We start from the raw sequence: 14,541 nt of genomic DNA on the forward strand, positions 1-14,541 counted from the left end.
CCTAAGCCTCAAAGAGCTCCAAGCATCCACTTGCGGATTCTACAGAAGCAGTGTTTCAAACCTGGCCTATCAAAAGGAAGGTTTCACTCTTTGAGTTGAAGGCCCTCATCACAAAGATGTTTCTGAGAATGCTTCCGTCCAGTTTCTATGCCAGGATATTTCCTTTTGAAGCATAGGCCTCAAAGCGTTCCAAATATCCACGTGCAGATTCTTCAAAAAGAGCATTTCAAAACTGCTCTATCAAAAGGAAGGTTGAACTCTGTGAGTTGAATGCACAAAGCACAGGGAACTTTCTGAGAACGCTTTTGCCTAGTTTCTACGGGAAGATATTTCCTTTTCCGGCGTAGGCCTCAAGGAACTCCATATATCCACTTGAAGATTCTGCTAAAAGAGTGTTTCAAAACTTCTCTATCCAAAGAAAGGTTCAACACTGTGAGTTCAATGTACACATCACCAAGAAGTTTCTGAGAATGCTTCTATCTACTTTTTTTGGAAGATATTTCCTTTTCCAGCATAAGCCTCAAAGCATTCCAAATAAACACTTGCAGATTCTACAAAAGGAGTGTTTCAAAACTGTTCTATCAAAAGGAACGTTCGAGTCCCTGAGTTGAATGCACTCATCACAAAGAACTTTCACAGAACGCTTCTGTCTAGTTTTTCTGTGATGATATTTCGTTTCCCAGCACTGGCCTCAAAGCGCTCCAAATATCCACTTTCAGATTCTACTGAAAGTGTGTTTCAAAACTGCTCTAGGGAAAGGAAGGTTCAACTCTCTGAGTTGGATGCACACATTGCCAAGTCGTTTCTGAGTATGCTTCTGTCTAGCTTTTAGGGGAAGATATTTCATTTCCCAGCAGAGGCCTCATATCGCTCCAAATATTCACTTGCAGATTCTACAAAAAGGGTGTTTCAAAACTTCTCTATCAATAGGTAGGTTCAACTCTGTGAGTTGAATGCAGTCATCACAAAGATGTTTCTGACAATGCTTCTGTCTAGTTTTTAGGTGAAGATATTTCCTTTTCCAGCATAGGCCTCAAAGCGTTCGAAATAAACGCTCGCAGATTCTACAAAAGGAGTGTTTCAAAACTATCCTATCCAAAGGAACGTGCAAGTCTGTGAGTTGAATCCACTCATCACAAAGAAGTTTCTGAGAATGCTTCTGTCTAGTTTTTATGTGATGATATTTCGTTTTCCAGCCTTGGCCTAAAAGCGCTCTAAATATCCACTTTCAGATGCTACTAAAAGAGCGTTTCAAAACTGCTCTATCAAAAGGAAGGTTCAAGTCCGTGAGTTGAATGCACTCATCACACTGAAGTTTCTGACAATGCTTCCGTCTAGTGTTTATGTGAAGATATCTCCTTTTCCAGCATTGTCCTGAAATCGCTCCAAACATCCCCTAGCAAATTCTGCCAAAAGAGTGTTTCCAAACTGCGCTCTCAAAGGGAAGATTCCTCTCTGTGAGTTGAATGCATAAAGCACAGGGTAGTTTCTGAGAATGCTTCTGTATGGTTTATATGTGAAGGTATTTCCTTTTCCAGTGTTGGCCTCTTAGCACTCCAAATATTCACTTGCAGATTCTACTAACAGAGTGTTTCAAAAGTGCTGAACGAAAAGGAAGCTTCAACTCTGTGAGTTGAATGCGTGCATCACAAAGAAGTTTCTGAGAATGCTTCTGTCTAGTTTTTATGTGAAGATATTTCGTTTTGCAGCATACGCCTCAAAGCGCTCCAAATATCCACTTGCAGTTTGCACAAAAAGTGTGTTTCAAAACTGTTCTATCAAAAGGAAGGTACATCTCTGTGAGTGGAATGCACTAATCGCAAGAATTTTCTGAGAATGGTTCTATCTAGTTTTCGTCTGAATGTATTTCCTTTTCCACTGGATGACGCAATCGCACCAAACATCCACTTGCAGTTTCCACCAAAAGAGGGTTGCAGAACTGCTCTGTGAAAAGGAATGTTCAACTCTGTGAGTTCCATCCCCACATGAGAAAGAAGTTTCTGAGAATGCTTCTGTCTAGTTTGTATATGAAGATATTACCTTTTCCAGCCTAAGCCTCAAAGAGCTCCAAGCATCCACTTGCGGATTCTACAGAAGCAGTGTTTCAAAGCTGGCCTATCAAAAGGAAGGTTTCACTCTGTGACTTGAAGGCCCTCATCGCAAAGAAGTTTCTGAGAATGCTTCCGTCCAGTTTCTATGCCAGGATATTTCCTTTTGAAGCATAGGCCTCAAAGCGTTCCAAATATCCACGTGCAGATTCTACAAAAAGAGTGTTTCAAAACTGCTCTATCAAAAGGAAGGTTGAACTCTGTGAGTTGAATGCACAAAGCACAGGGAACTTTCTGAGAATGCTTTTGCCTAGTTTCTACGGGAAGATATTTCCTTTTCCGGCGTAGGCCTCAAGGAACTCCATATATCCACTTGAAGATTCTGCTAAAAGAGTGTTTCAAAACTTCTCTATCCAAAGAAAGGTTCAACACTGTGAGTTCAATGTACATATCACCAAAAAGTTTCTGAGAATGCTTCTATCTACTTTTTTTGGAAGATATTTCCTTTTCCAGCATAGGCCTCAAAGCATTCCAAATAAACACTTGCAGATTCTACAAAAGGAGTGTTTCAAAACTGTTCTATCAAAAGGAACGTTCGAGTCTCTGAGTTGAATGCACTCATCACAAAGAACTTTCGCAGAACGCTTCTGTCTAGTTTTTCTGTGATGATATTTCGTTTCCCAGCACTGGCCTCAAAGAGCTCCAAATATCCACTTTCAGATTCTACTGAAAGTGTGTTTCAAAACTGCTCTAGGGAAAGGAAGGTTCAACTCTCTGAGTTGGATGCACACATTGCCAAGTCGTTTCTGAGTATGCTTCTGTCTAGCTTTTAGGGGAAGATATTTCATTTCCCAGCAGAGGCCTCATATCGCTCCAAATATTCACTTGCAGATTCTACAAAAAGGGTGTTTCAAAACTTCTCTATCAATAGGTAGGTTCAACTCTGTGAGTTGAATGCAGTCATCACAAAGATGTTTCTGACAATGCTTCTGTCTAGTTTTTAGGTGAAGATATTTCCTTTTCCAGCACAGGCCTCAAAGCGTTCGAAATAAACACTCGCAGATTCTACAAAAGGAGTGTTTCAAAACTATCCTATCCAAAGGAACGTGCAAGTCTGTGAGTTGAATCCACTCATCACAAAGAAGTTTCTGAGAATGCTTCTGTCTAGTTTTTATGTGATGATATTTCGTTTTCCAGCCTTGGCCTAAAAGCGCTCTAAATATCCACTTTCAGATGCTACTAAAAGAGCGTTTCAAAACTGCTCTATCAAAAGGAAGGTTCAGGTCGGTGAGTTGAATGCACTCATCACACCGAAGTTTCTGACAATGCTTCTGTCTAGTGTTTAAGTGAAGATATTTCCTTTTCCAGCCTAGTCCTGAAATCGCTCCAAACATCCCCTAGCAAATTCTGCAAAAAGAGTGTTTCCAAACTGCGCTCTCAAAGGGAAGATTCCTCTCAGTGAGTTGAATGCATAAAGCACAGGGTAGTTTCTGAGAATGCTTCCGTCTGGTTTGTATGTGAAGGTATTTCCTTTTCCTGTGTTGGCCTCGTAGCACTCCAAATATACCCTTGCAGATTCTACTAACAGAGCGTTTCAAAAGTGCTATATGAAAAGGAAGCTTCAACTCTGTGAGTTGAATGCGCACATCACAAAGAAGTTTCTGAGAATGCTTCTGTCTAGTTTTTATGTGAAGATATTTCGTTTTGCAGCATAGGCCTCAAAGCGCTCCAACTATCCACTTGCGGTTTGCACAAAAAGTGTGTTTCAAAACTATTCTATCAAAAGGAAGGTACAACTCTGTGAGTAGAATGCACTCATCTCAAGAAGTTTCTGAGAATGGTTCTATCTAGTTTTCGTCTGAATGTATTTCCTTTTCCACAGGATGACGCAATCGCACCAAACATCCACTTGCAGTTTCCACCAAAAGAGGGTTGCAGAAGTGCTCTGTGAAAAGGAATGTTCAACTCTGTGAGTTCCATCCCCACATGACAAATAAGTTTCTGAGAATGCTTCTGTCTAGTTTGTATATGAAGATATTACCTTTTCCAGCCTAAGCCTCAAAGAGCTCCAAGCATCCAGTTGCGGATTCTACAGAAGCAGTGTTTCAAACCTGGCCTATCAAAAGGAAGGTTTCACTCTTTGAGTTGAAGGCCCTCATCACAAAGATGTTTCTGAGAATGCTTCCGTCCAGTTTCTATGCCAGGATATTTCCTTTTGAAGCATAGGCCTCAAAGCGTTCCAAATATCCACGTGCAGATTCTTCAAAAAGAGCATTTCAAAACTGCTCTATCAAAAGGAAGGTTGAACTCTGTGAGTTGAATGCACAAAGCACAGGGAACTTTCTGAGAACGCTTTTGCCTAGTTTCTACGGGAAGATATTTCCTTTTCCGGCGTAGGCCTCAAGGAACTCCATATATCCACTTGAAGATTCTGCTAAAAGAGTGTTTCAAAACTTCTCTATCCAAAGAAAGGTTCAACACTGTGAGTTCAATGTACACATCACCAAGAAGTTTCTGAGAATGCCTCTATCTACTTTTTTTGGAAGATATTTCCTTTTCCAGCATAAGCCTCAAAGCATTCCAAATAAACACTTGCAGATTCTACAAAAGGAGTGTTTCAAAACTGTTCTATCAAAAGGAACGTTCGAGTCCCTGAGTTGAATGCACTCATCACAAAGAACTTTCACAGAACGCTTCTGTCTAGTTTTTCTGTGATGATATTTCGTTTCCCAGCACTGGCCTCAAAGCGCTCCAAATATCCACTTTCAGATTCTACTGAAAGTGTGTTTCAAAACTGCTCTAGGGAAAGGAAGGTTCAACTCTCTGAGTTGGATGCACACATTGCCAAGTCGTTTCTGAGTATGCTTCTGTCTAGCTTTTAGGGGAAGATATTTCATTTCCCAGCAGAGGCCTCATATCGCTCCAAATATTCACTTGCAGATTCTACAAAAAGGGTGTTTCAAAACTTCTCTATCAATAGGTAGGTTCAACTCTGTGAGTTGAATGCAGTCATCACAAAGATGTTTCTGACAATGCTTCTGTCTAGTTTTTAGGTGAAGATATTTCCTTTTCCAGCACAGGCCTCAAAGCGTTCGAAATAAACACTCGCAGATTCTACAAAAGGAGTGTTTCAAAACTATCCTATCCAAAGGAACGTGCAAGTCTGTGAGTTGAATCCACTCATCACAAAGAAGTTTCTGAGAATGCTTCTGTCTAGTTTTTATGTGATGATATTTCTTTTTCCAGCCTTGGCCTAAAAGCGCTCTAAATATCCACTTTCAGATGCTACTAAAAGAGCGTTTCAAAACTGCTCTATCAAAAGGAAGGTTCAGGTCGGTGAGTTGAATGCACTCATCACACCGAAGTTTCTGACAATGCTTCTCTCTAGTGTTTAAGTGAAGATATTTCCTTTTCCAGCCTAGTCCTGAAATCGCTCCAAACATCCCCTAGCAAATTCTGCAAAAAGAGTGTTTCCAAACTGCGCTCTCAAAGGGAAGATTCCTCTCAGTGAGTTGAATGCATAAAGCACAGGGTAGTTTCTGAGAATGCTTCCGTCTGGTTTGTATGTGAAGGTATTTCCTTTTCCTGTGTTGGCCTCGTAGCACTCCAAATATACCCTTGCAGATTCTACTAACAGAGCGTTTCAAAAGTGCTATATGAAAAGGAAGCTTCAACTCTGTGAGTTGAATGCGCACATCACAAAGAAGTTTCTGAGAATGCTTCTGTCTAGTTTTTATGTGAAGATATTTCGTTTTGCAGCATAGGCCTCAAAGCGCTCCAACTATCCACTTGCGGTTTGCACAAAAAGTGTGTTTCAAAACTATTCTATCAAAAGGAAGGTACAACTCTGTGAGTAGAATGCACTCATCTCAAGAAGTTTCTGAGAATGGTTCTATCTAGTTTTCGTCTGAATGTATTTCCTTTTCCACAGGATGACGCAATCGCACCAAACATCCACTTGCAGTTTCCTCCAAAAGAGGGTTGCAGAAGTGCTCTGTGAAAAGGAATGTTCAACTCTGTGAGTTCCATCCCCACATGACAAATAAGTTTCTGAGAATGCTTCTGTCTAGTTTGTATATGAAGATATTACCTTTTCCAGCCTAAGCCTCAAAGAGCTCCAAGCATCCACTTGCGGATTCTACAGAAGCAGTGTTTCAAACCTGGCCTATCAAAAGGAAGGTTTCACTCTGTGAGTTGAAGGCCCTCATCACAAAGATGTTTCTGAGAATGCTTCCGTCCAGTTTCTATGCCAGGATATTTCCTTTTGAAGCATAGGCCTCAAAGCGTTCCAAATATCCACGTGCAGATTCTTCAAAAAGAGCATTTCAAAACTGCTCTATCAAAAGGAAGGTTGAACTCTGTGAGTTGAATGCACAAAGCACAGGGAACTTTCTGAGAACGCTTTTGCCTAGTTTCTACGGGAAGATATTTCCTTTTCCGGCGTAGGCCTCAAGGAACTCCATATATCCACTTGAAGATTCTGCTAAAAGAGTGTTTCAAAACTTCTCTATCCAAAGAAAGGTTCAACACTGTGAGTTCAATGTACACATCACCAAGAAGTTTCTGAGAATGCTTCTATCTACCTTTTTTGGAAGATATTTCCTTTTCCAACATAAGCCTCAAAGCATTCCAAATAAACACTTGCAGATTCTACAAAAGGAGTGTTTCAAAACTGTTCTATCAAAAGGAACGTTCGAGTCCCTGAGTTGAATGCACTCATCACAAAGAACTTTCACAGAACGCTTCTGTCTAGTTTTTCTGTGATGATATTTCGTTTCCCAGCACTGGCCTCAAAGCGCTCCAAATATCCACTTTCAGATTCTACTGAAAGTGTGTTTCAAAACTGCTCTAGGGAAAGGAAGGTTCAACTCTCTGAGTTGGATGCACACATTGCCAAGTCGTTTCTGAGTATGCTTCTGTCTAGCTTTTAGGGGAAGATATTTCATTTCCCAGCAGAGGCCTCATATCGCTCCAAATATTCACTTGCAGATTCTACAAAAAGGGTGTTTCAAAACTTCTCTATCAATAGGTAGGTTCAACTCTGTGAGTTGAATGCAGTCATCACAAAGATGTTTCTGACAATGCTTCTGTCTAGTTTTTAGGTGAAGATATTTCCTTTTCCAGCATAGGCCTCAAAGCGTTCGAAATAAACACTCGCAGATTCTACAAAAGGAGTGTTTCAAAACTATCCTATCCAAAGGAACGTGCAAGTCTGTGAGTTGAATCCACTCATCACAAAGAAGTTTCTGAGAATGCTTCTGTCTAGTTTTTATGTGATGATATTTCGTTTTCCAGCCTTGGCCTAAAAGCGCTCTAAATATCCACTTTCAGATGCTACTAAAAGAGCGTTTCAAAACTGCTCTATCAAAAGGAAGGTTCAAGTCCGTGAGTTGAATGCACTCATCACACTGAAGTTTCTGACGATGCTTCCGTCTAGTGTTTATGTGAAGATATCTCCTTTTCCAGCATTGTCCTGAAATCGCTCCAAACATCCCCTAGCAAATTCTGCCAAAAGAGTGTTTCCAAACTGCGCTCTCAAAGGGAAGATTCCTCTCTGTGAGTTGAATGCATAAAGCACAGGGTAGTTTCTGAGAATGCTTCTGTATGGTTTATATGTGAAGGTATTTCCTTTTCCAGTGTTGGCCTCTTAGCACTCCAAATATTCACTTGCAGATTCTACTAACAGAGTGTTTCAAAAGTGCTGAACGAAAAGGAAGCTTCAACTCTGTGAGTTGAATGCGTGCATCACAAAGAAGTTTCTGAGAATGCTTCTGTCTAGTTTTTATGTGAAGATATTTCGTTTTGCAGCATACGCCTCAAAGCGCTCCAAATATCCACTTGCAGTTTGCACAAAAAGTGTGTTTCAAAACTGTTCTATCAAAAGGAAGGTACATCTCTGTGAGTGGAATGCACTAATCGCAAGAATTTTCTGAGAATGGTTCTATCTAGTTTTCGTCTGAATGTATTTCCTTTTCCACTGGATGACGCAATCGCACCAAACATCCACGTGCAGTTTCCACCAAAAGAGGGTTGCAGAACTGCTCTGTGAAAAGGAATGTTCAACTCTGTGAGTTCCATCCCCACATGAGAAAGAAGTTTCTGAGAATGCTTCTGTCTAGTTTGTATATGAAGATATTACCTTTTCCAGCCTAAGCCTCAAAGAGCTCCAAGCATCCACTTGCGGATTCTACAGAAGCAGTGTTTCAAAGCTGGCCTATCAAAAGGAAGGTTTCACTCTGTGACTTGAAGGCCCTCATCGCAAAGAAGTTTCTGAGAATGCTTCCGTCCAGTTTCTATGCCAGGATATTTCCTTTTGAAGCATAGGCCTCAAAGCGTTCCAAATATCCACGTGCAGATTCTACAAAAAGAGTGTTTCAAAACTGCTCTATCAAAAGGAAGGTTGAACTCTGTGAGTTGAATGCACAAAGCACAGGGAACTTTCTGAGAATGCTTTTGCCTAGTTTCTACGGGAAGATATTTCCTTTTCCGGCGTAGGCCTCAAGGAACTCCATATATCCACTTGAAGATTCTGCTAAAAGAGTGTTTCAAAACTTCTCTATCCAAAGAAAGGTTCAACACTGTGAGTTCAATGTACATATCACCAAAAAGTTTCTGAGAATGCTTCTATCTACTTTTTTTGGAAGATATTTCCTTTTCCAGCATAGGCCTCAAAGCATTCCAAATAAACACTTGCAGATTCTACAAAAGGAGTGTTTCAAAACTGTTCTATCAAAAGGAACGTTCGAGTCCCTGAGTTGAATGCACTCATCACAAAGAACTTTCGCAGAACGCTTCTGTCTAGTTTTTCTGTGATGATATTTCGTTTCCCAGCACTGGCCTCAAAGCGCTCCAAATATCCACTTTCAGATTCTACTGAAAGTGTGTTTCAAAACTGCTCTAGGGAAAGGAAGGTTCAACTCTCTGAGTTGGATGCACACATTGCCAAGTCGTTTCTGAGTATGCTTCTGTCTAGCTTTTAGGGGAAGATATTTCATTTCCCAGCAGAGGCCTCATATCGCTCCAAATATTCACTTGCAGATTCTACAAAAAGGGTGTTTCAAAACTTCTCTATCAATAGGTAGGTTCAACTCTGTGAGTTGAATGCAGTCATCACAAAGATGTTTCTGACAATGCTTCTGTCTAGTTTTTAGGTGAAGATATTTCCTTTTCCAGCACAGGCCTCAAAGCGTTCGAAATAAACACTCGCAGATTCTACAAAAGGAGTGTTTCAAAACTATCCTATCCAAAGGAACGTGCAAGTCTGTGAGTTGAATCCACTCATCACAAAGAAGTTTCTGAGAATGCTTCTGTCTAGTTTTTATGTGATGATATTTCGTTTTCCAGCCTTGGCCTAAAAGCGCTCTAAATATCCACTTTCAGATGCTACTAAAAGAGCGTTTCAAAACTGCTCTATCAAAAGGAAGGTTCAAGTCCGTGAGTTGAATGCACTCATCACACTGAAGTTTCTGACAATGCTTCCGTCTAGTGTTTATGTGAAGATATTTCCTTTTCCAGCATTGTCCTGAAATCGCTCCAAACATCCCCTAGCAAATTCTGCCAAAAGAGTGTTTCCAAACTGCGCTCTCAAAGGGAAGACTCCTCTCTGTGAGTTGAATGCATAAAGCACAGGGTAGTTTCTGAGAATGCTTCTGTATGGTTTATATGTGAAGGTATTTCCTTTTCCAGTGTTGGCCTCTTAGCACTCCAAATATTCACTTGCAGATTCTACTAACAGAGTGTTTCAAAAGTGCTGAACGAAAAGGAAGCTTCAACTCTGTGAGTTGAATGCGTGCATCACAAAGAAGTTTCTGAGAATGCTTCTGTCTAGTTTTTATGTGAAGATATTTCGTTTTGCAGCATACGCCTCAAAGCGCTCCAACTATCCACTTGCAGTTTGCACAAAAAGTGTGTTTCAAAACTGTTCTATCAAAAGGAAGGTACATCTCTGTGAGTGGAATGCACTAATCGCAAGAATTTTCTGAGAATGGTTCTATCTAGTTTTCGTCTGAATGTATTTCCTTTTCCACTGGATGACGCAATCGCACCAAACATCCACTTGCAGTTTCCACCAAAAGAGGGTTGCAGAACTGCTCTGTGAAAAGGAATGTTCAACTCTGTGAGTTCCATCCCCACATGAGAAAGAAGTTTCTGAGAATGCTTCTGTCTAGTTTGTATATGAAGATATTACCTTTTCCAGCCTAAGCCTCAAAGAGCTCCAAGCATCCACTTGCGGATTCTACAGAAGCAGTGTTTCAAAGCTGGCCTATCAAAAGGAAGGTTTCACTCTGTGACTTGAAGGCCCTCATCGCAAAGAAGTTTCTGAGAATGCTTCCGTCCCGTTTCTATGCCAGGATATTTCCTTTTGAAGCATATGCCTCAAAGCGTTCCAAATATCCACGTGCAGATTCTACAAAAAGAGTGTTTCAAAACTGCTCTATCAAAAGGAAGGTTGAACTCTGTGAGTTGAATGCACAAAGCACAGGGAACATTCTGAGAATGCTTTTGCCTAGTTTCTACGGGAAGATATTTCCTTTTCCGGCGTAGGCCTCAAGGAACTCCATATATCCACTTGAAGATTCTGCTAAAAGAGTGTTTCAAAACTTCTCTATCCAAAGAAAGGTTCAACACTGTGAGTTCAATGTACACATCACCAAAAAGTTTCTGAGAATGCTTCTATCTACTTTTTAGGGGAAGTTATTTCCTTTTCCACCATAGGCCTGAGAGCGCTCCAAATAAACACTTGCAGATTCTACAAAAGGAGTGTTTCAAAACTGTTCTATCAAAAGGAACGTTCGAGTCTCTGAGTTGAATGCACTCATCACAAAGAACTTTCGCAGAACGCTTCTGTCTAGTTTTTCTGTGATGATATTTCGTTTCCCAGCACTGGCCTCAAAGCGCTCCAAGTATCCACTTTCAGATTCTACTAAAAGAGTGTTTCAAAACTGCTCTAGGGAAAGGAAGTTTCAACTCTGTGAGTTGGATGCACACGTTGCCAAGTCGTTTCTGAGTATGCTTCTGTCTAGCTTTTAGGGGAAGATATTTCATTTCCCAGCAGAGGCCTCATATCGCTCCAAATATTCACTTGCAGATTCTACAAAAAGGGTGTTTCAAAACTTCTCTATCAATAGGTAGGTTCAACTCTGTGAGTTGAATGCAGTCATCACAAAGATGTTTCTGACAATGCTTCTGTCTAGTTTTTAGGTGAAGATATTTCCTTTTCCAGCATAGGCCTCAAAGCGTTCGAAATAAACACTCGCAGATTCTACAAAAGGAGTGTTTCAAAACTATCCTATCCAAAGGAACGTGCAAGTCTGTGAGTTGAATCCACTCATCACAAAGAAGTTTCTGAGAATGCTTCTGTCTAGTTTTTATGTGATGATATTTCGTTTTCCAGCCTTGGCCTCAAAGCGCTCCAAATATCCACTTTCAGATGCTACTAAAAGAGCGTTTCAAAACTGCTCTATCAAAAGGAAGGTTCAGGTCTGTGAGTTGAATGCACTCATCACACCGAAGTTTCTGACAATGCTTCTGTCTAGTGTTTAAGTGAAGATATTTTCTTTTCCAGCCTAGTCCTGAAATCGCTCCAAACATCCCCTAGCAAATTCTGCAAAAAGAGTGTTTCCAAACTGCACTCTCAAAGGGAAGATTCCTCTCAGTGAGTTGAATGCATAAAGCACAGGGTAGTTTCTGAGAATGCTTCCGTCTGGTTTGCATGTGAAGGTATTTCCTTTTCCAGTGTTGGCCTCGTAGCACTCCAAATATTCCCTTGCAGATTCTACTAACAGAGCGTTTCAAAAGTGCTATATGAAAAGGAAGCTTCAACTCTGTGAGTTGAATGCGCACATCACAAAGAAGTTTCTGAGAATGCTTCTGTCTAGTTTTTATGTGAAGATATTTCGTTTTGCAGCATACGCCTCAAAGCGCTCCAACTACCCACTTGCGGTTTGCACAAAAAGTGTGTTTCAAAACTATTCTATCAAAAGGAAGGTACAACTCTGTGAGTAGAATGCACTCATCTCAAGAAGTTTCTGAGAATGGTTCTATCTAGTTTTCGTCTGAATGTATTTCCTTTTCCACTGGATGACGCAATCGCACCAAACATCCACGTGCAGTTTCCACCAAAAGAGGCTTACAGAACTGCTCTGTGAAAAGGAATGTTCAACTCTGTGAGTTCCATCCCCACATGACAAAGAAGTTTCTGAGAACGCTTCTGTCCAGTTTGTATATGAAGATATTACCTTTTCCAGCCTAAGCCTCAAAGAGCTCCAAGCATCCACTTGCGGATTCTACAGAAGCAGTGTTTCAAAGCTGGCCTATCAAAAGGAAGGTTTCACTCTGTGACTTGAAGGCCCTCATCGCAAAGAAGTTTCTGAGAATGCTTCCGTCCCGTTTCTATGCCAGGATATTTCCTTTTGAAGCATAGGCCTCAAAGCGTTCCAAATATCCACGTGCAGATTCTACAAAAAGAGTGTTTCAAAACTGCTCTATCAAAAGGAAGGTTGAACTCTGTGATTTGAATGCACAAAGCACAGGGAACTTTCTGAGAATGCTTTTGCCTAGTTTCTACGGGAAGATATTTCCTTTTCCGGTGTAGGCCTCAAGGAACTCCATATATCCACTTGAAGATTCTGCTAAAAGAGTGTTTCAAAACTTCTCTCTCCAAAGAAAGGTTCAACACTGTGAGTTCAATGTACACATCACCAAGAAGTTTCTGAGAATGCTTCTATCTACTTTTTAGGGGAAGATATTTCCTTTTCCAGCATAGGCCTGAAAGCGCTCCAAATAAACACTTGCAGATTCTACAAAAGGAGTGTTTCAAAACTGTTCTACCAAAAGGAACGTTCGAGTCCCTGAGTTGAATGCACTCATCACAAAGAACTTTCGCAGAACGCTTCTGTCTTGTTTTTCTGTGATGATATTTCGTTTCCCAGCACTGGCCTCAAAGCGCTCCAAATATCCACTTTCAGATTCTACTGAAAGTGTGTTTCAAAACTGCTCTAGGGAAAGGAAGGTTCAACTCTGTGAGTTGGATGCACACATTGCCAAGTCTTTTCTGAGTATGCTTCTGTCTAGCTTTTAGGGGAAGATATTTCATTTCCCAGCAGAGGCCTCATATCACTCCAAATATTCACTTGCAGATTCTACAAAAAGGGTGTTTCAAAACTTCTCTATCAATAGGTAGGTTCAACTCTGTGAGTTGAATGCAGTCATCACAAAGATGTTTCTGACAATGCTTCTGTCTAGTTTTTAGGTGAAGATATTTCCTTTTCCAGCACAGGCCTCAAAGCGTTCGAAATAAACACTCGCAGATTCTACAAAAGGAGTGTTTCAAAACTATCCTATCCAAAGGAACGTGCAAGTCTGTGAGTTGAATCCACTCATCACAAAGAAGTTTCTGAGAATGCTTCTGTCTAGTTTTTATGTGATGATATTTCGTTTTCCAGCCTTGGCCTCAAAGCGCTCCAAATATCCACTTTCAGATGCTACTAAAAGAGCGTTTCAAAACTGCTCTATCAAAAGGAAGGTTCAGGTCTGTGAGTTGAATGCACTCATCACACCGAAGATTCTGACAATGCTTCTGTCTAGTGTTTAAGTGAAGATATTTCCTTTTCCAGCCTAGTCCTGAAATCGCTGCAAACATCCCCTAGCAAATTCTGCAAAAAGAGTGTTTCCAAACTGCGCTCTCAAAGGGAAGATTCCTCTCAGTGAGTTGAATGCATAAAGCACAGGGTAGTTTCTGAGAATGCTTCCGTCTGGTTTGCATGTGAAGGTATTTCCTTTTCCAGTGTTGGCCTCGTAGCACTCCAAATATTCCCTTGCAGATTCTACTAACAGAGCGTTTCAAAAGTGCTATATGAAAAGGAAGCTTCAACTCTGTGAGTTGAATGCGCACATCACAAAGAAGTTTCTGAGAATGCTTCTGTCTAGTTTTTATGTGAAGATATTTCGTTTTGCAGCATAGGCCTCAAAGCGCTCCAACTATCCACTTGCGGTTTGCACAAAAAGTGTGTTTCAAAACTATTCTATCAAAAGGAAGGTACAACTCTGTGAGTAGAATGCACTCATCTCAAGAAGTTTCTGAGAATGGTTCTATCTAGTTTTCGTCTGAATGTATTTCCTTTTCCACTGGATGACGCAATCGCACCAAACATCCACGTGCAGTTTCCACCAAAAGAGGGTTGCAGAACTGCTCTGTGAAAAGGAATGTTCAACTCTGTGAGTTCCATCCCCACATGAGAAAGAAGTTTCTGAGAATGCTTCTGTCTAGTTTGTATATGAAGATATTACCTTTTCCAGCCTAAGCCTCAAAGAGCTCCAAGCATCCACTTGCGGATTCAACAGAAGCAGTGCTTCAAAGCTGGCCTATCAAAAGGAAGGTTTCACTCTGTGACTTGAAGGCCCTCATCGTAAAGAAGTTTCTGAGAATGCTTCCGTCCCGTTTCTATGCCAGGATATTTCCTTTTGAAGCATAGGCCTCAAAGCGTTCCAAATA

This window comes from Pongo pygmaeus, chromosome 3 (assembly GCF_028885625.2).
Source record: "Pongo pygmaeus isolate AG05252 chromosome 3, NHGRI_mPonPyg2-v2.0_pri, whole genome shotgun sequence".
Lineage (NCBI taxonomy): Eukaryota > Metazoa > Chordata > Mammalia > Primates > Hominidae > Pongo > Pongo pygmaeus.